General features: G+C 35.8%; 1 protein-coding gene across 7 annotated transcripts in view; it reads left to right on the top strand.

Annotated features, from left to right (window-relative positions):
- Positions 1-2,825: 2,825 nt before the first annotated feature.
- LOC143250894 (uncharacterized) overlaps positions 2,826-27,270 on the top strand; it is a 66,387-nt gene continuing 41,942 nt past the window's right edge. For 4 of the 7 annotated variants that reach the window (XM_076502059.1, XM_076502053.1, XM_076502058.1 and 1 more), the window contains exon 1: positions 20,676-21,129. The gene's annotated coding sequence lies outside the window, so the exon portion shown is untranslated. Of the gene's footprint in view, positions 2,938-11,409; positions 11,834-20,675; positions 21,130-27,270 lie in introns of those variants that run through there. The other 3 variants (XM_076502054.1, XM_076502056.1, XM_076502057.1) reach the window with 3 other exon arrangements.

The following is a 27,270-nucleotide window of genomic DNA, read 5'->3' as shown; positions in this document are numbered from 1 at the left end:
GAAAAGAGTACAAAGTTACTTACGTTTGGGCTCATTGGCCGTTACACATTTTTAAATGATTACGAAATAGAGAACAGAGGGCATTCGAGTAGATCTTGAACGATTCACTCACTTAATTAGTCCAAAGTCCGTGGCTTTGTTAAGAGGTGAAGATACCTGTTACGATGCAGCACGTTGGTTGATTGTAAAATTGAAGAGGACCAACCTTGTCAAATAAGGATTTGTAGCTGGCAACCCCGGATTAAAGCATGGGTTTAGCGGGCTGAAGATCAGGGCTTCACACTAATTATTGGTCTCAAGCTATGACTATAAATGTATTGCACGTAGATGCTCTTTCTGGAGGGGGGGGGGCTCTGTTGAAAAGCCTAGACCCAATAAAACCCTTAATCCGGCCTTGATAGCTAGTTATGGGAGATGAACGAAAAATACATGTATTATATTGACATTAGATTCCATAGGTTTGTCGTTGTTGACGCATTTAGTTGGAATTATAAGTCAATTAAACAAATAGGATTGAAAATACTTAAAGTCATATTGATATTCACTTTTTAAGGTAGACTGCTCTAAATATATTAATTTCTAAAGAATTCAAATGTTCCTGCAACCGTTTAGAGTTTCTATTTATGTGACTGTATGGCAACAATACTGATCAAATCAAATAGTTTGTATCAAATATTCAGCATTTCACCCAAATGTTTCATGTTAGGGTATTTTATAACACCTCGCCAAACGAAGAACCGTAACTACAACTACTCAAGTGAGGCATACAACGATTTGTTTGTTTGTTTGTTTTGAATTTCGCGCAAAGCTATACGATGGCTATTTGCGCTAGCCGCCCCCAATTTAGCAGTGTAAGACTAGAGGGAAGGCACCTAGTCATCACCACCCACCACCAACTCTTGGGCTACTCTTTTACCAACTAATAGTGGGATTGATCGTAACATTTTAACACCCCCACGGCTGAGAGGGCTTGCATGTTTGATGCGACGGGGACTCAAACCCGCGATTTTCAGATTACGAGTCGAACGCCTTAACCCTCGTGACATGCCGGGCTAGGCATACAACGAAAGGATATACTTTTATCGCGTTACTTATTTGTGTTCTGATAGAAAAGTCACAATTTTTAAAATAAATATTGGTTTGAGAACAACCATTTTCAGGAGACGAAGAAATATGCGATGTCCTGAATTATTTTTCTCTTTTTTTTTCTCTAACGTCCAAACTCTGTCGCACCGAAGAAAAAGAAAAAAAGGAGTTTGTTTGAAGCCAAACCTAAAGCTACACAATGATGTATCTGTGTTCTGCAGAGTTTAAGTTCGCAGACATAATACTATGCCACTGGGAGCAAAAGTGATGGAAGTGGACACAGCAGATAGCCACGCTAGAGCTTAAATTTTCGCTCACTCCAGCACTCGCAAATCGTCTAGAAATGTTATACTTGTTGTTGTTGTTTTTTCAACCATTTGCAAAAAACTACACAAAATCCACTTGCAGTAGCTGCACTTATCTGTTATTTCCACAGAGGGGAATCGAATCTCTGATTTAGCGTTGTAAATCCGAAGACTTACCGCTGTCCCACCGGGGAACAATAAAAAAAAAAGGAGAATGCTTCAGTATTTCACGAGGCAGGGCGTGGCAAACGAGCGATTAATGTTCCGGATTGTGGATTTATATGTCTAGTGATTGTGTGTTTTTGGTCAGTTACCGAAAAAAAAAATCTCTAGTCCCTTTGGGGCCATAAGTGCGTTATAAGCGTGACAACCAAATTCCATTATTTACAGTGGAGGATTTAAGGTTGTGTGGACCCAGTGGCTAATAATTTTTGTGGGCCCTACATCCCATGTAATTTCATTTTACAGAGAAAATTATCAATGTACCTTCATTAAGACTGTAAGCCCCCTCTAGCCCCTATCTAAATACTTGACGGTCAGTCCCACTATTCGTTGGTGAAAGAGTAGCCCAAGGGTTGGCGGTAGGTGGTGATGAGTAACTGCCTCCCCTCTAGCCTTACACTGGTGAATTGAGGATGGCTAGCGCAGATAGCCTTTGTGTAGCTGTGCGCGAAATTCCAAACAAACCAAACCAAGTGTAGCCTAAGTGTTTGTGGTAGGTACTGTTAACTAGCTGTCCTCACTTTAGTCTTTCACTGAAAATTAGAGACGGCTAGTGCTGGTGGCTTTTGGATAGCTTTTTTTGCGAATGGTTGAAAAACAATACAAAAAACAACACGTATAACATTTGTAGACGATTTGTGAGTTCTGGCATGAGCGAAACTTTGAAGCTCTAGCGTGTTAACGTCTGTTTTTTTTTTTTTTCAAAGTTGAAGAAAACAAAACTCTGGTGATCATGAATTAGTTAGAGTCGAAGGAAAAATAAAGTATTGTACGTACTGTCATACGAGGTTTCCCCTCTATTTTTTATGATATTTTGAATGTTATACTTTTCATAGCTTGGTTATCCAGTAAGACGATATAATTTTAACTTTATTTCTCTGCTTGTGCAGTGTTGAAATTAGTCCTGTCTTTAAAATATTCTAGAGTTCCTAAGCCATTTCCTTATATAATGTTATACTTTTCATAGCTTGGTTATCCAGTAAGACGAGATAATTTTAACTTTATTTCTCTGCTTGTGCAGTGTTGAAATTCTGAATATTTTAAGGAAATGGCTTAGGAACTCTAGAATATTTTAAAGACAGGACTAATTTCCACGTGTTAATAAACGCGCAAGCTTGATTCCAAGGAGGGTAATAGATGTCATCAGCATGGTTACAACGCCACGTGCGGGTGAAATACGAATATTTTCTTTTGCCCAGTTCATAAACAGTAACTCTCCACTATTGGGTAATGTTGGCCAATAAGAACTTGGATCTCATTTTGGATAGCAACTGCTCTCTTATATACAGCAGGGCGCGGATGTCTGTGATGGTGTATTGGCTGGGTAAGAATAATTATTAGGTGTACATTTTTACTTAATATATTTTACATTATAGTAACTGCATAAATTATATTAAACTGTAGGCCTAATAATCTGTGTAATAAATAACTCATTTAAGCGATATATCACAACCTGGGGATCGTTTATCCAGATATTAATTTGAGTGAGTTTCTATGACGTGAGAGTAGGTGTAAGGAACTTTGATGCATGTCCTCAGCCGCGTGCTATGGCTTGATTGCTTGTTTGGTTACCTAATATTAGGGATCGTAAAAATATTTACATCGTGTCAGATTGAGTGAGTGTTAAAAATGTACGTATAGTTTATGTGAATCAGGTGATAACTTAATATTTATTTATAGATAATTTATCTATAAACAGTAAAGACTGAAGTGTATGTGAGAGTCCAAAACTAGTATGTATGAGGAAACGATGTACCGATACTTCTGTAAAATTAAAATTAAAAACGTTTTAGATAAAACGTTTTTTTTTCTCGTTTATATGTTTTGAAAACACATAATAAACTGAAACGATATGCAAAGTATTAATACTGCACGTGCCAGGGTTTGCATGTTATATTTATTGGCCAATTTATGGATATCGATTATTTTCAAAACGGTCAGTTTAAGGTGAGAAAAAGATGCGTGTAAACCCGACATGTCTGGAATGCCGCAAGTGTTACGCCCAGTACAACTATTCAGACGCGTGCCCGATTGTCTGTTTCGTATTTGTGTTTAACTTGCTTCATGCTAGTTTTCCAGTAAGGTCGCTAAGAAGTATATTCATACAAGTTTTTCGAGCCTTGCTCTTTAATAAATTCATTTTTTATACACGTTAGTGTTTCTTGTTGTTTTTTCCTTCACATAACAGTGTAGGTTTTAATATTGTAATTTCTTTAGATGAGTTATTTGGAGTATTTAGTACAAACAATAATAAATCCAGTCCACGTAACAATAAATTTATTCCTTCGTTAACGTTTACTACAGGATACGTTCGCACTGACGGATGTTGTAGGCCTAAGTTTATAAAAAAACGATTTTAATGTATCCCCTTACACTATGGTAGATTTACACCATAAATAATGCTAGTAGAAATTTCCTTGGTTGATGACAAATAGACTAACCTACTGAGTTTTGACCTACAAACAAACCAGTGACCGAACAGCAAAATATAATTAAAACACGTATGGAATACTTCACTAAATGTTTTTTCATTACTCATTCATAAGGCCCACCGCTAGTACAGCGGTAAGTCTACGGATTTACAACACTAATATCAGGGGTTCGATTTTCCTCGGTGGGCTCAGCAGATAGCCCGATGTGGCTTTCCTGTAAGGAAAACACGCACACGTATTTATAACTAACGTATCGATATAAGTATTGGTTGAAGTTCCTTGATTATTTATATATATGTTACATCATTATAACGATTAGCAACTCCCATTAACAAACTTTCAAATTAAAGCATTGAAAAGTTAGTTTAATTGTCTACACTGCAGTGATACTTACAAACAATGGAAAGTGTACGTTCCACTAGGTGGTGCTAAGCAGTTAATTGCACAATAACAGGAATAACTAAGAACTCTGTGATACTAAATATTATTTCATAAACAAATTTCAGATTGTACACCAAAAGGCATGCTGTACTGTTAGAAATTCTATGCACTAGTTTAGAAACAACTTCAACAATGTTCAACTTTACAAAGTAATTATAGTGTAATTTTATGTCACTCATCTGCACTCTTTATAAATCTGAACCAATCACTTTGTTCAGCCTGATGACGGATATTGCATTGCAGCCACAAGCTCAAGATATTTAAAATTAAATAAGATGCTCCTAAATATTCAGATTATTATCTCCAGATTTTATAGATTTAGCATTGACACTGGGCCTGGCATGGCCTAGCGCGTTATGGCGTGCGCTTCGTAATCTGAGGGTCGCGGGTTCGCGCCCGAGTCGCGCCAAACATGCTCGCCCTCCCAGCCGTGGGGGCGTTATAATGTTACGGTCAATCCCACTATTCGTTGGTAAAAGAGTAGCCCAAGAGTTGGCGGTGGGTGGTGATGACTAGCTGCCTTCCCTCTAATCTTACACTGCTAAATTAGGGACGGCTAGCGCAGATAGCCCTTGAGTAGCTTTGTGCGAAATTCCAAAAAAACCAAACCATTGACACTTTGCTTCAACTTCTGTACATACTAACTTATGGAGTTAAATTTTATGTAATTTGATGAATACAGATAGAACCTGCTACAAAAGTACAACGAAAAAAGCTAGTTTTTCTGAACTTACTTTATGTTAAACGAAAGATAATGATTGGAGCTATTTTTTACTGTATCTCCGTGTATCTTCATCAGAACAACTACTTCCAAGACGATAACGATTCCATCCACTAGGTTCGCATTATGCGTGCATGGTTTGAGAAACATGGTACAGAGACTTTATGCTCATCTTATGGCCACCACAATCACTGGAACTAAATTAAACAACCGTTATGAAATGAGCTTGAAAGATACATTAACCATCACGATCTTCTGTGTATTGTGTACAATATTAAATAAATGGGATGGAATCCTTGGGACACCTACTGATAAGTACCTTATGGATTCTGTACCGTATCGCACCATGGCTTCTATTCGGACAAAAGATGGACTAACCCCTTATTAGGTATACTTCTTGACAAAGTGGCCGAACCTTGGGCGTTACTTCAGATTTTATAATACGTGTTAAGAGTTTCTTTTTGCTCTTTAAGGAAATCGAGGAATCCGGTTGTATGCCAGGGAAACGGCTAAATTATAACTCAATTACCAGATGTCTAGGTAGTAGGAATCACGTAAGAAGGAGTGGGAGAGTTATTCTTTGAGAAAGTATCAACTACTAAACAAATGTTTATTTAATAATAATTAAAGTGATCAATTAATATTCGTTTTGGGTTATATAACTGGATCCATTTTGAAGTGCAGCAGAAATTAAAATAAATTGAGTTCTGATTTTTAATTGGAATTATTAAATAAAATATACTAATGTAGGCCGCAGACCTAGTTTAAAACACTCATGAGTACAGAATTGAAAATAAGATGAATAATAATTATATATTAGTGTTTACTCCTGATCAGGGCAAGCTACCTACTCAGAACGAAACTACACTAACCATGAAATCTAATCAAAGCTTAGTATACTGCATTTATTGATGTTTGCTTGTTGTTAAGCGCAAAGTTATAATATTGATGTTTGCTTGTTGTTAAGCGCAAAGTTATAATATGGGCTATTCGTCTGTTCTAGTCTTACACTGCTAAATTGCCCATCAGTAGCTTTGTGCGAAATTCCCAAACAAACCAAACCAAAATTCAAAACTCGATTTTTGCATTATAAACCCTCAGACTTACTGCCGAGACGCAGTGGGAGAATGCGTTTTGTTTCTGCCACGTATTGCGCCTTTAAGAGTGATTTCGGTTGTGAAACATTCACGGCCAACATGACTTTGATCGGCTCTGTGAATCGAATTACGTGGTTGATTGTCACATTTATAACTTACCCACAGCTGAATAACATGGCATTGCGCCTCGAACGTTTCAATCCGCAACCCGATACGTCGAGCACTAGGCCTCACCCACTCCAAGTTTCGAACTCATTATTTTGTCATTTATAAAGTCTCGATATTAAAACGATTAAACTGTGTTTTTCAGGACATAAATGACAGTTTCGAACTACTGCTCTTCTTTCCGGTTGTGAATTGAACAACAACGTGTGTGGCGAAATGTTCTGCTCGTGCAACAATTTGATAAAAACTGCGGATAATCACCTGTTTCTATTTGTATGTGTCTAAATGAACAGTTACCAACAAGGAACGTTGGCAACAGGAAACAAATTAATTTAAAAGATTAAGAGCTGTACGTTGTTCAGTGAACAATAAATAATGTGTGTTACGGACGCAAAATTTATTTTACATTTTACAAAATTTCCGCGTCTTGTCGCCTTCAAAAAAACTATAATTACGTCTTTTACCATAAATTGGTAAGTTCGACGGAATTTTATTTATAATTTATAAAATTTATATTTGGAATTGTCTTCGGGACTGAACGTCAAGAATAAGCAAAACAAAGTTTCTTTGTAATATCTTTGCAGGTTGAGCAAATATTTTATCTTTCAATGTTTGTTTGTTTTGTTTTGAATTTCGCGCAAAGCTACACGAGGGCTATCTGCACTAGCCATCTCTAATTTAGCAGTGCAAGACTAGAGGAAAGACAGCTAGTCATCAACACTCACCGCCAACTCTTGGACTATTTTACCAACGAATAGTGGGATTGGCCGTAATATTATAACGACCCCACGGCTGAAAGGGCGAGCATGTTTGGTGTGACGAAGATCCGAACCCGCGACCCTCGGATTACGAGTCGAGTGCCTTAACCACCTGACCATGCCGGGCCAGTGCGTGTCGGAGGTACAAGGCTAGATACGCGATGACGTTGAAGATTTTCCACACATTCAGTCTTTATTTAAGATAATCTCGTCATTCCATTCATAGCTGTCGAAACATTTATGATGGCGTGTGCTGTGGTCGAGTAGTCTTCCCTCTCGTTAGAACTTAGAAATTAGGGTTATTATATTAAAATCTTAGGGGTCTCTGACCTGAATATTCAAATTGAGAATACCAATATGCTGCAACAATCTTCATGTTTGGTCAGATGATTGTGACTATTTTTCAAAGGTGTACAGCTTAGGATAAGTGTTTTAATTTCATGATCTTGATACCAGATTTGACTGCAGTGAGATATACATTTAGGTATTCAGAGGTAAAATTGTACCTATTTTTATCATAACTTTAATTCACAAATTTTCATATAGGCAGGGGCTCAAGGGTGTTCTAATTTTGAACAGGTTGTACAAGGCTATAAATTAATCGTGGCAATGAAACGTTTTTGTGTCGCATAGTTGTACTGAACTACTTTTGTTTGTTGCAAGGCTACACAAGGGCTCTCTGCGTATAACCGAATTTATTTCAGAACTTGTACCAATATCCACTGCCAACTATTTAAGTATTGCCTCATTATGTAATGATATTTGACCGTCACTCTTATGATGCATTCTTAGTCTCAAAATGAAAAACAATTTTTTTTTTAGTTTTACGAAACTTTCAAACGTTAAGTCAATATAAATAACAAAATTTTGTTTTTATTTTACAAAATGTAGATTTAATAATCGAAAAACAAAATAAAAAATGGAAAATATTGTTACGGAGCGCGTTTTTACAGCACCGAGTATTTTTGTTTTGAATTTCGCGCAAAGCTGCTCGAGGGCTACTTGCAGTAGCCGTCTCTACTTTAGCAATTAAGAGGGAAAGCAGTTAGTCATCACCACCCACCGCCACCTCTTGGGCTACTCTTTTACCAACAAATAGTGGAATTGATCGTCACATTGTAATGCCCCTACGATTAAAAGGGCGATCATATTTGGTGTGACGGGGATTCGAACCCGCGACCCTCGGATTACGAGTCAAGTGCTTTAACCACCTGGCCATGCCGGGCCTTGCAACGAGTATCCAACCATGAATGCGCGGATTAATTAATGTTTTTAACAAGCCTCATAATATGAATTTAGTTAAGAAAAAAACACAAATTAATGTCGTTTAGTTAAAATTGTATGTCCAAAATGTAACAGGTAACATATATAGATTTTCTCGTAACTGGGAAATTATCTTATTTTCCATATGTAAATTTCACAAAAAAATATTCCTAATTTGATAAGCACTTAGTAAGCCTGATCGTTGTTATGATTAATAAAATGATATGAATATGTCAAGTGTTCATCTATGTGATTGTAATTTTTATGCTTATTCATAAATAAATCATGTTTTCTGTTGTTCAGAAATCTAAACTCTTAATTCATAGCCCACGTAAGCAGAGCGGAAAGTCTATGGATTTACAACGCTAAAATCAGCGGTTCGATTCCCCTCGGTGGGCTCAGCAAACAGCCCGATGTGGCTTTGCTATAAAAAAAAAACACACACATACACTTAATTCATAGAGACTTCAATGCGTAGTAATTTTGATCCAATTCTTTGCTTTGATCATGCAACTTTCCTTCTTGAAAACTATCCTACGAAATTTTATCACTAGATGACAGCACTATATAATGGCTTTGTTAGTTCGAAGTGAGTAATTGATTAAGTACAACTGTTGTTGTATTTTGTTTGCAGGTATCAATTTCAGTTTTTATGATAAAATAACGTATAGACGCTTATAATAAGTTAATTTTGTAACGTACGTTTAAATAATTAAATGTGATTTATCACCAGTTTATTCTACGGAAGAAACAAAAAATGCAAAGGTGACTCACAATACAAGGCGAAAGTCCGATAACTAAAAACAAAATCTTAGTCTTTGCCTTCTCTTGTCTTCAATTAAAATATTATTCACAAATATGATAAACGAGTTCAAAATCTAAAAATTTACACTTTGTGTTAGTTAGAATAAAGTATTCCACTCAAATTTCTTGCAATTGAATTAGGTTGTACTTAGAATCAAAAGAGTTGAATTTTTAAAACATACATGTGCCCCAGAATCGAGGTATTCGCTCCCGAGACTCTCGAGCCTCCCAGGAAAAGTTGGTTATTGATATATTGACAGAGGTTAACAAGCTATTAAAATCTTGAAAGAAACAAAATACGTGGTAGTGAAGAGCCTCTGTTAGGCTTAACAGTTTTTCTTAACAGTTCGTTGATTTAATACAAATAATCGAGGTTCACCACGATAACCTACTGCGCTAAGCAATTTTACTTTAAATTAAATGTGTAATTTATGTAGTACATAAATAGTTTATAATTTTCATTATTAATTGTAAATTGATAATTTGGCTGATAAATTTACTTATTAATTTGTTAAAGGCACATAGCAATTTATAATTTCCCCTTCGTTGTATTAAATGTTCTTCGTATATTTATAAATTATGTAAATTTGTAAATCGGCATATTTATAAAGATTTATAAATCGACATATACATGTAGATTAATAAAACCAAACTGGAGGTCATAAAGTGTTATGCATATTTAATACGTCATTCAACAAGTATATTATTTCTCAGTCAGCTTGCCAATTTTACAAATAGTAGTGACGTTTATAAATTTACAAGTTGATATATAGTTTTACTTTGTTTCTTTGTTATTAAGAACAAAGCTACACAATGAACAATCTGTGCTCTGCTCATCACGGGTATCGAAACCTGATTTTTAGCGGCATTAGTCCGCAGACATATCACTGTGGCATTGAGAGGCATTTTACTTGGTACCCGAAATGAACGGACCCTTAAGACTGCAATATATAAATTACAAATACGAGTCAACTTGAACTGCAAATAATTTAAGCTAAGTCCCATTTAATCCCCATCAGTAGGAGCTGGTTTTGTATGTCTGTATATCTGTAACATACGTAATATGTTATATATTATGTAACATACGTAATATGTTATATATTATGTAACATACGTATAAATGAATAAAAAATATGTGGTGTAGAAAAAAATAAACAACTAACACTTTTCCAGCATTTCTAGCTTGATCTAGTAATTGACATGCCGGGCTGCGTGTCGTAAGATCCAAGGATCGAGCTTGCTTTGTGCCGCTAAACATGCTCTACACTTTCGGTTCTTCATGGTGTCATTTCTAAATTACGAATAGTTATGTTTGCATCTTGAAGTCTCTGACTTTTGCGTTTAGCCCATGCGACGTATAAAGAGTCAGTCAGTTTAAAAATTAAAATGCCATTCCACGGTTAAAACGATCGAGTTACTGAATAGATGTGTTAACGCTCTCTTCTTAGAGCGCTATGAATCATTGAATGAATTTGTTTGTTTTTGAATTTCGCACAAAGTACTCGAGGGATATCTGTGCTAGCCGTCCCTAATTTAGCAGTGTACGACTAGAGGGAAGGCAGCTAGTCATCACCACCCACCGCCAACTCTTGGGCTACTCTTTTACCAACGAATAATGGGATTTACCGTCACATTATAACGCCCCCACGGCTGAAAGGGCGAGCATGTTTGGCGCGACGGGGATGCGAACCCGCGACCCTCAGATTACGAGTCGCACGTCTTAACACGCTTGGCCATGCCGGGCCTCATTGAATGAATACACTTTAATTTCTCAATTAATGAATCACTAATTATCGTACTTTCAATGTACTCTTATTTCTAGGTATTGCATCATCATCATAATTATGAAACATCAGAGTTGAAATATAGCTTACAAATTACTTTTACACCCAATTTAAAGTAATGAAATATAGCTTACATAATTACACTTATCACAAAGCACTGGTAACTCACAATAGTCCTTATTACGCATGACGTGGGCGTGGTGTTAACGCAGCATGTTAGTAGCAGACGTCTGACGTCATATTCCCTGTTTGTCATTCAACTTCCGTTTGATAATTATCAGTATAATTACGTATGCCTAAAACTGTGGTGAAGGCTTGACAGTTATGGAACACATTTAAAGAGAAATAAGTTTAAATGGTATCTTATGCTCTCGTGAGCTAAACGGCTCTGAGAATTCGGGTATAACCTACTCAAATTTAGAAATAATGGAGAACAACCCGTTAGGAGCACTCTCCGCCGCAAGAGCTTTGTCCGATTCCTGGACTCAGATAACAGTGTTGAGTATCAATTTTATAATGCGATTGATTGATCGAGTGAGTAGTATTAAGCACAAAGCTATACAGTGGGTATCTGTGGTCTGCTCACCACGTGTATCGAAACTCGGTTTCTAGTGGTGTGAGTTCCCAGACTTATCGCTGTGCCACTGGGGGCTTTATACTACGTTTTCAGCAAAAAGTACGGAGAATGTTTAAACTCGTCGTGGCTCGAACATTGGACTTTCAAATCCGCATTTAGGAAAATTACCCATAAGACAGTACGTTTTATTGATTTTTTTTCTTCCTTCAGTTTATCTAGTCTAGTCTTAAAGAAAGATATTGAACTTCTGATTTTTTAAATCCTGATTTATCTACATTTGTTTTGTCATATCTTGGATCTAAAATAGTGAATATAGTATTAATTAGATATGATGCATGTTTTAGTATAATTTTAAGTTTGTTTTGAATTTCGCGCAAAGCTACACGAGGCCTATCTGCGCTATCTGTCCGTAATTTAGCAGTGAAACACCAGAGGGAAGGCAGCTTGTTATCACCACCACCAATCTCCAATTATTAGGCTACACTTTTACTAACAAATAGTGGGATTGACATTAACATTTTAACGATCCACGGTTGAAAGGGCGAGCATATTTGTTGCGGAAGGAGATTCAAATGTGCGCCCTCCAAATGACGAGTCAAGCACCCTAACCATTAGTCCATGATGGGCCTAGAATTTTAAGTCGTCTTTTGACTTTTCGCTTGTGTTGTTCATCTACATCGCTTTCTGCGCACAGTTTGCGCATGCAGTCGATCACTCGCTTCCTGAAGTAATTACTAGTGGGATTAATTGTCACTTTCCTACCGTATCCTTGGATCTCTAGTACGTGGGCGTTTTCTCATAGCAAAGCCACTTCGGTGTATCTGCTGTGCCCACTGAGCGGAATCGAACCTCTGATTTTGGTATTATAAATAAAAAATTACCACTGTCTTACTGGGGGCCTCTTGTACGATACACCAATGTAGTAGTGAATGGAACAGGAATGAAAGCGGTGTTCGATCGTGTTGTGCGCGACCTTGGAGGGTCAGGTTTTGTTTAGACCTCTCCCTCCCAGTAGCAAATAAACACATTTCCTCAGATTTCAAGTTATGCGCTTCTGAATTCCACCCTTAAAATTTCGAAAGAAATTGTGCTATTGAAATAATGCATAAATTATATTCGTGTTAAATATCGGAAAATTTTAGCGAACGAGTAATAAACAATACTCCTATTTAACGATTTTCTATTTTTATGGTGGCTGTGCAAAATATTTAGCATCTTTGTGCAAATTAAAGTTTTGATAAATCAACAACTTACAGCAGTGTGGTTATTTAGAAAATTGTGTGTAAAATACGGTATTTAATGTTGTTGTTTTTTTGTCTTTATGTTTACAGATGTAAAAAATTGAATACGTTCGATTTGTATTGCTTGATTTGTTTGTTTGTTTGTTTGTTTTGGAATTTCGCACAAAGCTACTCGAGGGCTATCTGTGCTAGCCGTCCCTAATTTAGCAGTGTAAGACTAGAGGGAAGGCAGCTAGTCATCACCACCCACCGCCAACTCTTGGGCTACTCTTTTACCAACGAATAGTGGGATTGACCGTCACATTATAACGCCCCCACGGCTGGGAGGGCGAGCATGTTTAGCACGACGCGGGCGCGAACCCGCGACCCTCGGATTACGAGTCGCACGCCTTACGCGCTTGGCCATGCCGGGCCAGTATTGCTTGAATTTCGCGCAAAGCTACGCCAGGGCTATCTGCACTAGCCATCCCTAATTTAGCAGTTTAAGACTAGAGGGAAGCCACTTAGTCATCACCACCCACTTCCAACTCTCTATTACCAACGAATAATGGGATTGACCGTCACATTATAACGCCCCCACGGCTCAAAGGGCGTGAATGTTTGGTGTGACGGAGATTCAAACCCGCGACCCTCGGATTACGAATCGAGCGCCTTAACCACCTGGTCACGTCTGGCCGAATACGTTCGTCTTAACCAATCAAAACTATTAGTACTCTTTGTTTATTTTATTTTAATATTTTTTTATACTACGCTTTTAATTTAGCCTTTAGTATATAGTCGGGGAGAGGTTCGATATCACGTCATAATGCGTGGCTTAACGTCTGTTAAGTTTTAGAACAGTTTTAACACATCTTGAACTGGATATAAAGAGCCAATTATTTCCGTTACTTAGTTAATGAGCAATGGGTGATAATTTAGTTATGTTTGTTCGTTGTTCCCAGCCAGTTGGTTATTTCAGTGTTTATTGAGTTTGTGTTTACTATGTAGTCAAGATACACGAAAATTGAAAACCAAGTGGAATTTATACTTGAACGTTGTTTGTTTGTAAATGTAGACGTGTAGTTTGTTGCGTGAAACTGTGGGCCATGTAAACGTTAAAATTTACAGTCGCAGAAATAAAGTGCATTTATTATTTATTGTACCAGACTTTATGGTGAGTCAGCAGCAAATTTACTTACAACCTTAAAATATAGGTTTCGAATTCCCACGGTGAACAGGACGTAGATAGTAAATTAAGAAACATTGCGTTAGAATACAAATATTACTTCTTTTTTTTACAGGTTAATCAAAATAGAACCACACAACAACAGAAACCGTTACAACAATATATTGTGACTCATTATTTAATTTCTGTAGTGCGTATTGGTGTATAGAAGATATATTATTAACACTAGAAATAAACGATCTTATAACACCAAAATATTGTTCTTATTTAATTAGACACTCAACGTTTCGCCTTACACCTTCTTTAGGAGCCTTCATTGAAACGCAAATCAAAACTGACAATACAAAGCTAGTTATTTTAAGCTAATTGTGAATCTGCGAGTTCAGAGTTCGTGTCTTTATGCCACAAAAACGCACTCTGCGACCAGGTACGTTAGTGCACTTTAAGCATAATAAGAGTGACGGTCATGTCCTGCTATTCGGTCAAACATGAGTAGCTCAAGAGTTGGCGGTAGTTGCTGTTAATTGTAGCTTCCTTCATATTCAGTGAAGGTTATTTTGTTGAGTTAACTCCTCAACCAATTTACAATGAACTCAGTCAAACTTGATGTGAATGATGTAATAGGAACCTGTCCTTCTTGCTTTATGGCCAAGTCCCCTTCTTCCTCTCGACCAAGACAGGCTTATGTGTAGATTTGTATGGTTATAGGACTTTTCTATGTTATTACCACATATTACAGTTTTCAGGAGCAGTTTCCCTGGAAAGTTTGTTGTATGTTTAAAATATATACAGCTCTGTCATCGGATCCTCAGTCAGGAGCTCCAGTTTCGCATACAGCCTAGTTTGAAAACTCGTAAACTGTCGTTTATGAACTTTAGTTGTGTATCAATAATTTTAAAAAAAATCTCACGGGGGTCAAAACGTGTCGTTGTATTTGAAGGTCCAAGCCTTCAACATTATGCAGCATTTTCGATGCGTTATAAGAGTGACAGTCAATTTCATTATTCATTTCAAAGTCAGACAACGTAATTGCAGTGATGGGTGTTGCTGACTGATTGTTTTCTTCTAGTTATCAGTTAAAAAATTAGGTACTGATATGCATAAGTCCTAGAGGTCTCTGACCTTGCCATTTATATCATGTACATGCGCATCAGATATAATAGGGTGTTCATCTCTGTTGCAAAATCTGAATTTAATTTACTTTATAGTCCCTAGATAAAGGCACTAAGGCTCCTAGGTAAAGGGAGAAGGACATTGAGAATTAGATTTATTATTATTTTTAGATTACAGATTTGATCAGCTTATAATAGGTTCCATGCTGAACATCATAAATCGAAGTTGATTCCGCAAGCAGTACAAAATGTTAAATTATTTATTATTTCTATTTTGCCGAATTTAGTCAATGACAAATAATGCGGTAAAAGTTAATAGTGAAAGTAGCGAGGTGATTTTTTTCTGAAATTATATAACGTTGAGATTGTTGATTACACTAAACAATACATAACGTCAGTTTTAAAATTAAATATCGTTATATTATCGAAGTCAAGCATGTGTGTATATGGCACGGTATTTCAAGGTTGGTGAACTGGGTTCGAATCTGTGCGTGTCCAGAAATATCCACCCATTTTACTTTAAGTTGTAGGAGTGGCAGTAAATTTTTTAGAGTAGATAGAAGGTTGTTACTAACAGGCTACTTTACCTCTATTCAATAATTCAAAATTAAAGGCGGTGGCAGATTGCTTCATCTAGTAGTTTTATCATGGATTTCAAGTGTACGTTATAATTCAAAGATGTTCACCCCTGTGCACTGTAAAAGGATTGGTTTGGTTATTTGGTGCAAAACTACACAAATATACAACTATAGGTATCGAGGCCTGATTTTCAGAGTCGCAATCCTGTAGATTTACCGTTTAAACACTAGGAGCTGCAAATGAAAAATAATGCAATTTTAGTTGTTGTTTCTTTTTAAATGGGGTTCAGATACGTCGCTGGGTGCTTAAAAGATTCGGTTCTCGAGCCCATAAGCGTAGGAATTTTTGGCTTTTCTTTATGATATTGTTCATTGTTTTTTTATTCTGATTTTTCAAGACATCAACTAGGGATTTATGACACAGCACCCGTGTCCCAGTACCAAGCGACGCCTCTGGTAGGGTACGGATGCCTCCCTCTGCTGCTTATACTTTAGAGTCACTCGTTTGTTGAGGATCGTTATCAGAACACTGGTATAATTCTCTAGTGTTTATCTGTGTATGAATTTTAGATTCTTGTTGATTGTATATTACTACAGGTTAAAAGTTAACGTTTATAAACACGACATAATTTCTTGTATAGATAAGTTGTGTGAACCGTAAGAGGAACAACTTCTCTTTTCTGTAAGTCGTAATCTATTTACATTTTGCTTTAGACAAGCGTTAAGTTACGATGCTTATGACGCTAAATTTCGCGGTTCGATCCTCGCGGTGGGAACATAGTTCGTTGTGTATTTGTGCATTTAAAAACAAATAATTTATACTAAGTGTACTTAATATTATCAGTGATGGATTTAAGGTTGTGTGGGTCCAGGGATTAATAATTTTTTGTGATCTCTGCATCCCATGTAATTTTAAATAGAATAAAATTGTCATTGAACCCTCATTAAAACCATAAGACCATGGCCCCTGGGGCTGAGCCTCCTGTAGCCCCTATCTAAATATGCCACTGAATATTATGGATTATTATATTTTAATACTTTCACTATATATTATATTTATCGTTATTAATTTGACGCTTATAAATGTGTTTTTACTCTGCACTATTAGCTCAATATATGAACTGGGACTAAGCTAGATCTCCTAAGCTAGCCAAACTTTGTTAATTATTATTAAAATAATAGTACCATGTAGACTGGTTTATTCAGAGAAACAACTTTTCTTAATTTTGCATATTAAGAAGAGGGTAACCACCTAGAATATACGGAAACATTTTTATCTTAATTTTTAGAAAGATGGCAAACATTTACAACAGTTTGTTCACAGAAACTGTATTTTATAAATGAGCAAAATTGGTCGAGCCAAACGTGCTCAAACCGTGAATTTCAAAATTCATGATTCGCGTATTTTTGATTACGGAAACAATTTGAAATTGTTGTACATCAAACGAATGGTAACTACACAAAACGTTTTTTGATCACGGAAATAATTTGATATTGTTGTGCGTCAGACAATGGCAGTCTTGCACGTATACCTGTTTGTTTCTTGATAAATTACAGAGATAACTGGTATACCCTAATCACAGAAAAAAAACACAAACTTATTTTGTTCTCTAGGAAAAGGGCAGAGGCTTACTAAAATGCTTTCATATAATAATTATTTTTCCTTCATATGAGCAAACGTGGAAACTATTGTGGTTTTTCATTAAGCGCGGCGCGCGATGCACGAAAATCATTTCTTCGTTGTTTAGTGCCGTACGAGCTGAGAAGTGCAAATACTTTCTCACTTCTTCTTTCTCTCCAATTTAATAAATTTTTGTGGTAAGGTTTTCCCAGCTGTTTTATATAATTGTTTCCTGTTTTTGGCTTTATATCATAAAAAAATGTTTGTGTTCCAATCCTCGAACATTGGTGGTCCTTGTGAAAGCGCGCCACCAAGCGTAAAAAAATAAACAAATGATGGCATAAATCTCAACTTCAGCTTGTGCTTTATCTAACATTCTTCGTGTTTCATTTCTTATGTCACCAGATATCGGAGAAATACTGGAAAGACCGTGGAAACGAGATTAGGTTTGTCTAGAAGCGACAGAAACCACTTCCGGTTATAAACATTCTATTAATGTTGTATATAGTCGATATTGAGATCACTACAACTTGCACATATTCAATGTTCATAAAAGAAAGAGGGCGTGGTAGTATGTAGCAAGTAACTGTGCATAGGGTTCTTAGGTTCTACAAGTTTATTACTTTCTATCATGCGAGTAAAAACACATAACGTAAAAAGTAGACAGGTCACATTCAAGGGAACTTGACATCTCGATCACTTTGGGGAAACAGCATGTCTTTTTCAGGGTTGAATGTGTTACTTTTGGAGAAAGAAGATTAGTTTTCCGACAGTATTTTATAGCCCAGTTTGCCACTGCAAAGAAAAAAAAAGGGCTGTCTCTGACAGTTAATGTCCTATTTATTCCCCCAAAGAACATCTGTATCTTTCGAGAACGTCTAGTGAACCAATTTACCCCTGAAAATAAAGAGGAAGGAGTGATATTATTGGAATATCGAATTTGTTAAACACTAGCACATATTATTATTTAATTATCAACTCATCGAATAACGATCCAGTTGTTGAGGGTTTATAACACCAAAAACTGGATTCAAATAATTGCGATGAGAAGATCACAGACAGCCTTTTGTATAACATAACACTAAATAACAAACTTACAGATAGCCTTTTGTATAACGTAACACTTAATAACAAACTCACATATAGCCCTTTGTGTAACGTAACACTTAATAACAAACTTACAGATAGCCCTTTGCGCAACGTAACACTTTATAACAAACTAACAGATAGCCCTTTGTGTAACGTAACACTTAATAACAAACTCACAGAGCCTTTTGTGTAACGTAACACTTAATAACAAACTCACCGATAGCCCTTTGTGTAACGTAACACTTAATAACAAACTCACCGATAGACCTTTGTATAACGTAACACTTAATAACAAACTCACAGATAGCCCTTTGTATAACGTTACACTAAATAACAAACTCTCTGAATGATTCTCGAGAATGGGTTTCGCTTCTTGCGTTTCAGCGCACATTGTTCGTCGAATGTAAACTTTTGGTTACGGTACCTAGAACCAAAGTTTTTAACGTTATACTCATCTTTGGTTGGGAAAAATTGTTTGTCAGGCATCTAGAACCAAAGTTTTTAGCGTTATACTTCATATAACTTGTTTGTCAGGCACCTAGAACCAAAGTTTTTAACGTTATACTTGGTATAACTTGTTTGTCAGACACATATAACCAAAGTTTTAACGATATACTTGGTATAATTTGTTCATCAGGCACCTAGAACGAAAGCTTTAACGTTATACTTGATATATTTTGTTTTGTTTGTTTGTTTTTGAATTTCGCGCAAAGCTACTCGAGGGCCATCTGCGCTAGTCGTCCCTAATTTAGTAGTGTAAGACAAGAGGGAAGGCAGCCAACTCTTGGGCTACTCTTTTACCAACGCATAGTGGGAGTGACTGTCACACTATAACGCCCCCACGGCTAAAAGGGCGAGGATGTTTGGTACGAGTGGGATTCGAACCCGCAACCCTCGAATTACGAGTCGAACGTCTTGACACACCAGGCCCAAATATATTTTGTTCATCACGTACCTATAACTAAAACTTTAACGTTGTACTCAGTATATTTTATTTATCAGGTACCTAGAACCAAAATTATAACGTTATACTTGATATATTTTTTGTTCATCAGGCACCTAGAACTAAAGATTTAACGTTACACTTGATATATTTTGTTTATCAGGTACCTAGAACCAAAGTTTTTAACGTTATACTTGGTTTTTTTTTTGTTCATCAGGCACCTAGAACCAAAGTATTCAGCGTTATATTCATGTTTGGATGGTATAATTTGTTTGTCAGGTACATAGAACCAAATTTTTTAACGTTATACTTGGTATATTTTTTTCTTCAGGGAGATGGCGCCAATGGTACTAGGTTAGTGCCACGGTGCTACCCACTGTCAAGTTAATTCTTGAAATCCAGGGAATCTGAACATACACTGTCCATGATATTTGAATACAGATTATAGACACTATACATATATTTTCCACACTCTTGAGTGACTCTATATTTTATATGTTGATGACAGGACTGTAGGCCTACTTTGCTGGGCCTGATAACTTTAAGTTATATATTATATATATAGTCCTATATTTATTTATGATTAAAAAAGTAAGACAAACGCCTCAGTATGCCATTCTGAAATCTGCCAAAAAGGTGGTCTCAGCATGCATAATTCAGGCTTTTCTTTTATGTTTTTATTAAAAATTTTCCCGTGGGGGGCATGCCCCCGGACCCTCCTAGCATGGCTTCGCGCCTGCGGCGCTTGCATCAAGCACTCAAACTAAAAAAAACCAATGGCCATTTCTGGCTACGCCCCTGCACCTAGAACCAAAGTTTGTAGCGTTATATTCATCTTTGGATGGTATAATTTGTTTGCCGGGCATGTAGAACCAAAGTTCTTAACATATTACTCATGTTTGATTAGTATAACTTCTTTGTTAAGTAGATCTGGTTTTTCTGTTAGAAATGCTAGTTAAAAATACGGGTTTTTCAGTATTTTATGATAAGTTTAAGTTAATAAAATGAAGAAGACAGATGATTATGTATACTAATTGTTATATGGATATTCATTTGACCTTGGGGCCTGAAACTAGGACTCACAAATAAGGTATTAAAAAATAGAATGTTCCTTCTACTAAAGACGTTTGACACGCCCTTTGTATTTATTTCGGTTACAACAAATTCCTTGGCTCTCAAATCGGAATGACATTCTATAAAAATTCTCTTCCTGAGCTAACAAAATCTTCGTAATGAAAATAATGCTTGAGAATGGCACAGATTACTCTGTGTTTATCGTGTAGAAATTGTAGGGTTTTTGGTGAACATTTCTATAGCTAAAATACTCCCTACTATTCTGAAAGTTACTTTTATTCCGTACTTATGAGGCCTGACTGAACAGAATTGAATAATCCGTTGCGTGGTAAGGGTTTTTCTTGTGCTGTGACTACACGATCAAATGGTATTTCGGGTTTATCAGGAGCATGGAAGCTGACTCAGATTCTACGTCACCCGTCAGTATAGTAGTTCACGCCCGTCTGCATATCTTGCACGTACAACTCGAGGCATAGAAACGCTGCTTCTGTGATACTAGGTGTAGATAGGTTTAGATAAAGCTTCTAAATAGCCACCTGTATATAAGTAGATGAGTTTGGTTGTTTTGTTTGGTAGTACACTTGCGTAGTTGGCCGATCAGTGTTGAGTTGTATTTATAGAAGAAGGGGGAAGTAACTCTTTTATTTTAAGGTAAGAGTCATTCTGTGGTATGTTTAAATGTATTGTCATGTCGTTTTTAAATGTTTCATCATAACGATGATGTGACGGTGTTATGAGGATACGTGTGACATTGTTTGAGGAAGCTCAAGGCATTTGTCTTAATATTGTTTTAATAATTTTTTGTTTTAAATAATAATAATACATCATTTATAACATGTGATGTATAATGTTCTTAGTGATGTTTTCATTATTTATTAGGTTATACCATCAAGTCATTTTGCATGTGATGTTAAGTATTGTATAATGATACGTTGAATACATAGTATTTATGGTAATACGTCTAATGTAACTTTATGAAGTTAATGTAATGGTAATGTATAGAAAATATGGTAGTAACACAGGCTGAAAAACCATATTGTCATTAATTAATGTGTTGGACATGTTTGTACTGATGAATATTTAACCAAATAAGTACATATTAATTGCGCTGAGTAGTAGTAATAATAATAATAAATGCATAATTCTCATCGTTTCATATCAATGATACATTAGTTCGAAGTTTACTTGACTCTCAGGTTGTCTTCTTAAAACCGAGTCTCTAAGAATCTCGTGCATGTTACTTGGGTATTCATTTATGTTGAGAAGTAACTTTTGTCGGGCCATGTAACGTAAATATTTTATTTAGTGACAGTTTTCTCCAAGCTCAGACTTTTCTGAATGACTTAAGTGTTATGTTATGTCGTTTTCTAACTTGCAAAATATCCTGAGATGGATCTCTAAATTTAACTGTTTCCTTCACAGTTAAACTACAAGTGACTTCGCAAAGTAAAAAAATAAAAAGAGCCCACAAAAGCTATCCTTTACAAACGATTTCCCTGACAATATAAATAAACCGCTTACTGGGAGAAAGTAATAGGTTTTAACATTTTCGTTATTAGTGACTAACCAGTTTTCTTTCCCTGTATGATCCATTTAAATATGAATACTTATTTTGAGTAACACCGACAAAACAAAGTGAATTTTATTTCTAATTTATCAATGATCATTTTCTTATTTGATTTAATTTTGTTGAACTTGAACTGTGTAAAAAAAATTTCTTGTATTGTGAAAAGAAAAAAAGGTTTTTTTATTTTTCGGTTACGGTGAACCTTTCATAATAATAATATTAATAATTAAATTATAATATTAATGGACTACATTTAAGATGGCTAACATTTTAACACTCTTTATTACTAACGTAAGTGTTTAGAAACTACTATTGACATTTATTATTAGAAAGTTTCTGAAAATGTTAGGTGGACCAAAGATTTATCTAAAAAGATTGCAGTTTGTTTTTACACACCAGTTTAAATTTGACCTTAGTCGGATGCTTGATTAACAGAAATTACTTTTTCCACTAATCTACCGGGGGGTGGGGGTGGCGGAAAACAGACTCGTCTGATAAGAGATATTACAATTCTGAACCTCGATATATGTGAAGCACTGAAAACCGAGTAAACCTAATATGGTTGTAAATGATTCCAGACTGCACATATTTGTTCTTTTTGTACACTTTTTTTTAATACATACTTTTGGTTGTAAAAGTCCAGCCCAGCCACAACGGAGTATTCTCGTATTGAAGAGAAGGTCTAATATGGACAAACATTTGTCGCATAAAAAAACAAACAAAAAAATACTCACGATCCCAGATCTGAAGTGGTCTCTCTCTTTGTGATCTTTATCGCAGTTTAGATTTTACGTACTGGAAAGGTCTGGTACATTTTGACCTCTTCTTCCTCTGAAGCGATGTTTCAACACACACCTGTGAGTTGACATCCGTTATGCGGTGTCATTTAGAGCAATATTTGTATACGTGAGTGAGGAGGGACCTTCTATCTAGTGCGGTATTTTATCACTAAGATAAGGCCGATACTAATTTCAGTCGTTATTTATTTACTGACACATTACTGATTTCCGCTAAGGATATTGTTTCAACTATACTTTCTAGCACGCCGGTTCCGATGTGAATGGCCCGACTGATATCTTATATCTACGAGACAGTGATATGTTACGACACCTATTATCATTCGTATCGGTACCGTTGAAAACATTCTTTGTTTAACGATAAAATATTTAGAGTAGACGTACTTGCGCAGGATCACTGAAAGTAGCTTGTCTCAAAAGTAAATAAACCAAAATTAAGAGTAACACATTTTTATTTCTTGCTTTCGAAGTTCGTGTATATCATGCTGTGTTGTGGCTTACAGAGTTTACAATTCTCCTCGTGATTCACACAGAACGCGCGCGTTTTTACTGACGTCACGACTGTACAAATTACAACGTTAGTTGTTCCTTATGTGCTGTCATTGTAGTGTTATTGACTGTCACACAAGACTTTCCTGTTTTAATCACTTGCACCACTATACGGTAGTATCTTGTCTCTTGAATACACCTTTTTGTAATATATTAAGATTAGTTTCATGCTTTCTGTGTATTAGTAGTAAATGCAGGATATCCCAAAATGTAGCTTGAAAGTAATTTTTAAAATTTCTCTCTAGAATTTTATCTCGATATTTTGTAAAAGCGATGACGGTAATACTGTTTCCCCTCCCCCCTAAGTGGATCAGCGGTAAAACCTGAGGGCTTATAATACTAAAAATCAGGTTTGGATACCACAACATGGATTAACTCTTCAGTACAACCTTATATTAGGTTGAGGAATAATTCGTGAGCGTTTTTAAATAAGTTCATTCAAGCATTACATGCAAGACTATACAATACTTCAATGCATGAACACATTACACCCAAAACATTTATGATACTTTATTTCATGTAATACCTAGGTATATAGTATGCATTGTTGTAAACGAAATTGCAAGAAATTAAATGCGAAAAGAAGATGGTGTCGAAAATGCTCGATTTTGTCCACTTGACATTCCATTTAATGAGCTGAAAATGAAAGCAAAAATTAAAGACATGAAAATCAAACACACCATCTATTAGAGCAAAAAATTATCTACCAAATGACATGAAATATTTTGCGAAAGCGTTTCATTTATGAATATATTTTGTTAACTTGAAAAAACGCTCACGAATTATTCCTCAACCCAATACTTTAGAACAAGAAAACTAATGTATTTTGTTTTGAGAAAGTAGGGGGAAACATGTTACACATTAATAACTGTCGAACTAAATGTTCTCGTTTCACCAGGTATATTTTAGAAATTGCTCTATTTGAAGTTTTTAAGTGTCTTATCTGGGGGTGTACCTTGCTCGGGTAACCCAGTGGTCCAAACAACTGGCGTATCCACGTAGAATACTTACTTTTTTGGAAGTGCGTGCCATGTTTTGTTTTCCACGCGTCTGTTACGAATATTATCGCTGGTATGCAACAATAGGAATTTGTATGAATACTGGTTGCGTATGGTGAAAACGGCTATTTTTTCCACATAGCTACTCGCATCACGCTTGAAAAGAAAGCAAACTACAACCAGTTGTGTCATGATACATTGAACTATCGGTAGACTTCGATTATGAACGTCCCGATTGTAAACTTTTTTAGAATTTATAATTCTCGGATAGCACTCTGAATTGTCAATTGTTTCGATAATTTGAAAAGTTCGTTATTTTCCCTATTTTAATTTGTTTTATTTAAGCGTCTTCTCAATAATTTCTCTTGTTTTAGTCTGGCTTTACGGTTTCTACTCGCCTGTTAAGACTAAGAGCGCGCTTATCACATCCGTTATTAGCACTGTTGCTCGCTCAATGGATCGAGTCCGTATTGTACAATCAACAATTATTATAATTCCGAATTTACTCTGTATTTTCAAGTAAATTGTTGGTCTTTAAAAACAACAAACAAACTGAGAATAAAGTGATGCCAGTGCTTAACAAAAATGATTTAGTACAAAATGAATGGCCTAGATTTAAAGGCATGTTGAAAAGCACTTAGAAAAACTTAGATACTTATGTAAATGGTTACTAATCTGCACGGCAGTTAATTTTCTAACGTCAGAATTGTGTCCAGTAAGCTTTTGTACTGCGAACTTACAACGTTAGAAACCTGGCTTCGATACACGTGGTGGGCAGAGCACAGATAGTGTTTTGTGTGTTTTTGTCCTTAACTACAAACAAACAAACAAACTTTATGCTTTTGCATAACAAGCGTTGATTGTGAATGAACATTTTTCTATATAAAACAGACTCTAAGTTGTTCTATGAAGGCTGGAAAGGTAACTGTTTAACGAGAATTGTACTGTTAGGCTTAAAACTTTCATTGTATAATCTCATTTCTGCAATTAAAATGTGAGTCATTCCTAAGAAAATACGTGAGACTTTACAACCATATTTAACAGAGAATTAAGACGATTAAAAATAGTTATGTAAATTCTGTGTATATGCTTTTGCAGTACTTTCTTCAATCCAGATACAGTTAGATAATATTAACACATTTAGTCTTATAAATATTAATAATTCAATCGCTCATAAATCAGTATGCTGACGCTTGGATACGACACCGAATTACTGACCTTTGGGAGATGCTGATAGAAGCAACTTTGAGTAGCGTTCCAATCTTGTGGAGAACTGGTAACTGTTGCTTCCTCTACTTGATCCGCGAGGGTCGCGGGTTCAATACCCTGTAACATCAAACATGCTCGCCCTTTCAGCTGTGGGGTGGGCTCTATAAAATCGTGGTCAATCCTACTATTCGTTGGCGGCGGGTGGTAATGACTAGCTGCCTTCCCTCTAACCTTGCACTGCTAAATTAGGAAAGGCTAGCTCAGATAACCCTCGTGTAGATTTACGTGAAATTCAAAACAAACCAAACCAAATCCTCCACTTTACTAGGAATTTGATTTTCTCGGTTCTAAATGTGACGTTACCAAGTGCATTTTACACTCTCAGCTGTAGATACATTATGAGAGTAGAGTCAACTGCGTTAAGAATAATTCCTTTGCGTTCGGTAGCTTTAAATTAGAGACCACAATACCTGAAAAACTGTCCGTTCAGCCCTGACTGTTATGTGCATAAGATGTCATTTTAGATGTACAACGAAACGATATAAGGGTGCCAGTATTAATTAATTTAACTAGTATTCTAAGATTATATTATTATTATTATTATTTTGGGTGATGAGTGAGTTAAAATACCTCTCTACATCTCTATCCTTCTCGGTGGATGTTTAGAATAGATTCGTGCCCTTAGGCCCAACTATTTGTCAGTTTTTTTTTTTTTTTTTTTATGTCCGACTAAAGTTATCTAAAACTTTATTTTACTGCTTTTATTACGAGTATTATTATTCAATGTTTTTTTTCTTTTTAATGTTCAAAATTGCAGTTATTTTATAGTACTGTATCTGTTAAAATTGTATTTATTTACATTTTGTATAAAGCGCGAAATTGTATTATGGACTATCAATTTGCCATCGGGGTCAAATTACAACATCATAAACCCTCTTATTTATTATAATACAGCTTAATTAATGAATTTGAACAGTAAAGAGTATTAAAATTGTATTCATATAATGATGCATTATTTACATCCAAAAACAATTTTGTATACGTAAAATGAATTTAACAGTTATGAACAGCTCAAAAATATTCCATAATCCCCTTCGGTGTTGGGGACCGGATATAAATAACTTGCAGTGAAAGAATATTTTGATATCACGTAAATACCTTTTTATATGGTGTTTTCAAGTTACTTCTAATTATTATATTTTAACCCTATTAAATATGCCTCCAGTGTTTCAGCGTTAAGTTTGAAGGTTTATAACACCTGATAACTGGGTTTTAATAATTGTAGCTTTGCATTTAACAACAGCGAAACAAATTAACCTATTTAATATAATTTGTATGCGTTTTTTCCATTCGCTGTCAGTGAATAAAAGCTTATACACGATCAAACTTTAACATACGTTAGCGACTAGAAATACTAAGGTCGTGATATCTTCAGGTGTGATCTATTTACATGGACGTTCAAGGTAATTTCTCCTTTCATCCGTGACCTTTTGTCGCTGCTGCCTTTCAGTGTTTAACATTTGTCTGTGGACTTTTTGTTCAATTCTAACCCTATGTTCCTAAAAATATCTGCTGTCAAAAAATATATCGAGGAATATCCAAAGTCGCGTTTGGTGTTGAAACATTTCAAATTATATGGTAACAAGTCAATAATGGTAAACAATCAAAAACT

The sequence above is a fragment of the Tachypleus tridentatus genome, chromosome 5 (genome assembly GCF_004210375.1).
Source record: "Tachypleus tridentatus isolate NWPU-2018 chromosome 5, ASM421037v1, whole genome shotgun sequence".
Taxonomy (NCBI): domain Eukaryota; kingdom Metazoa; phylum Arthropoda; class Merostomata; order Xiphosura; family Limulidae; genus Tachypleus; species Tachypleus tridentatus.
This window is presented reverse-complemented; position numbering and strand designations above follow the sequence as displayed.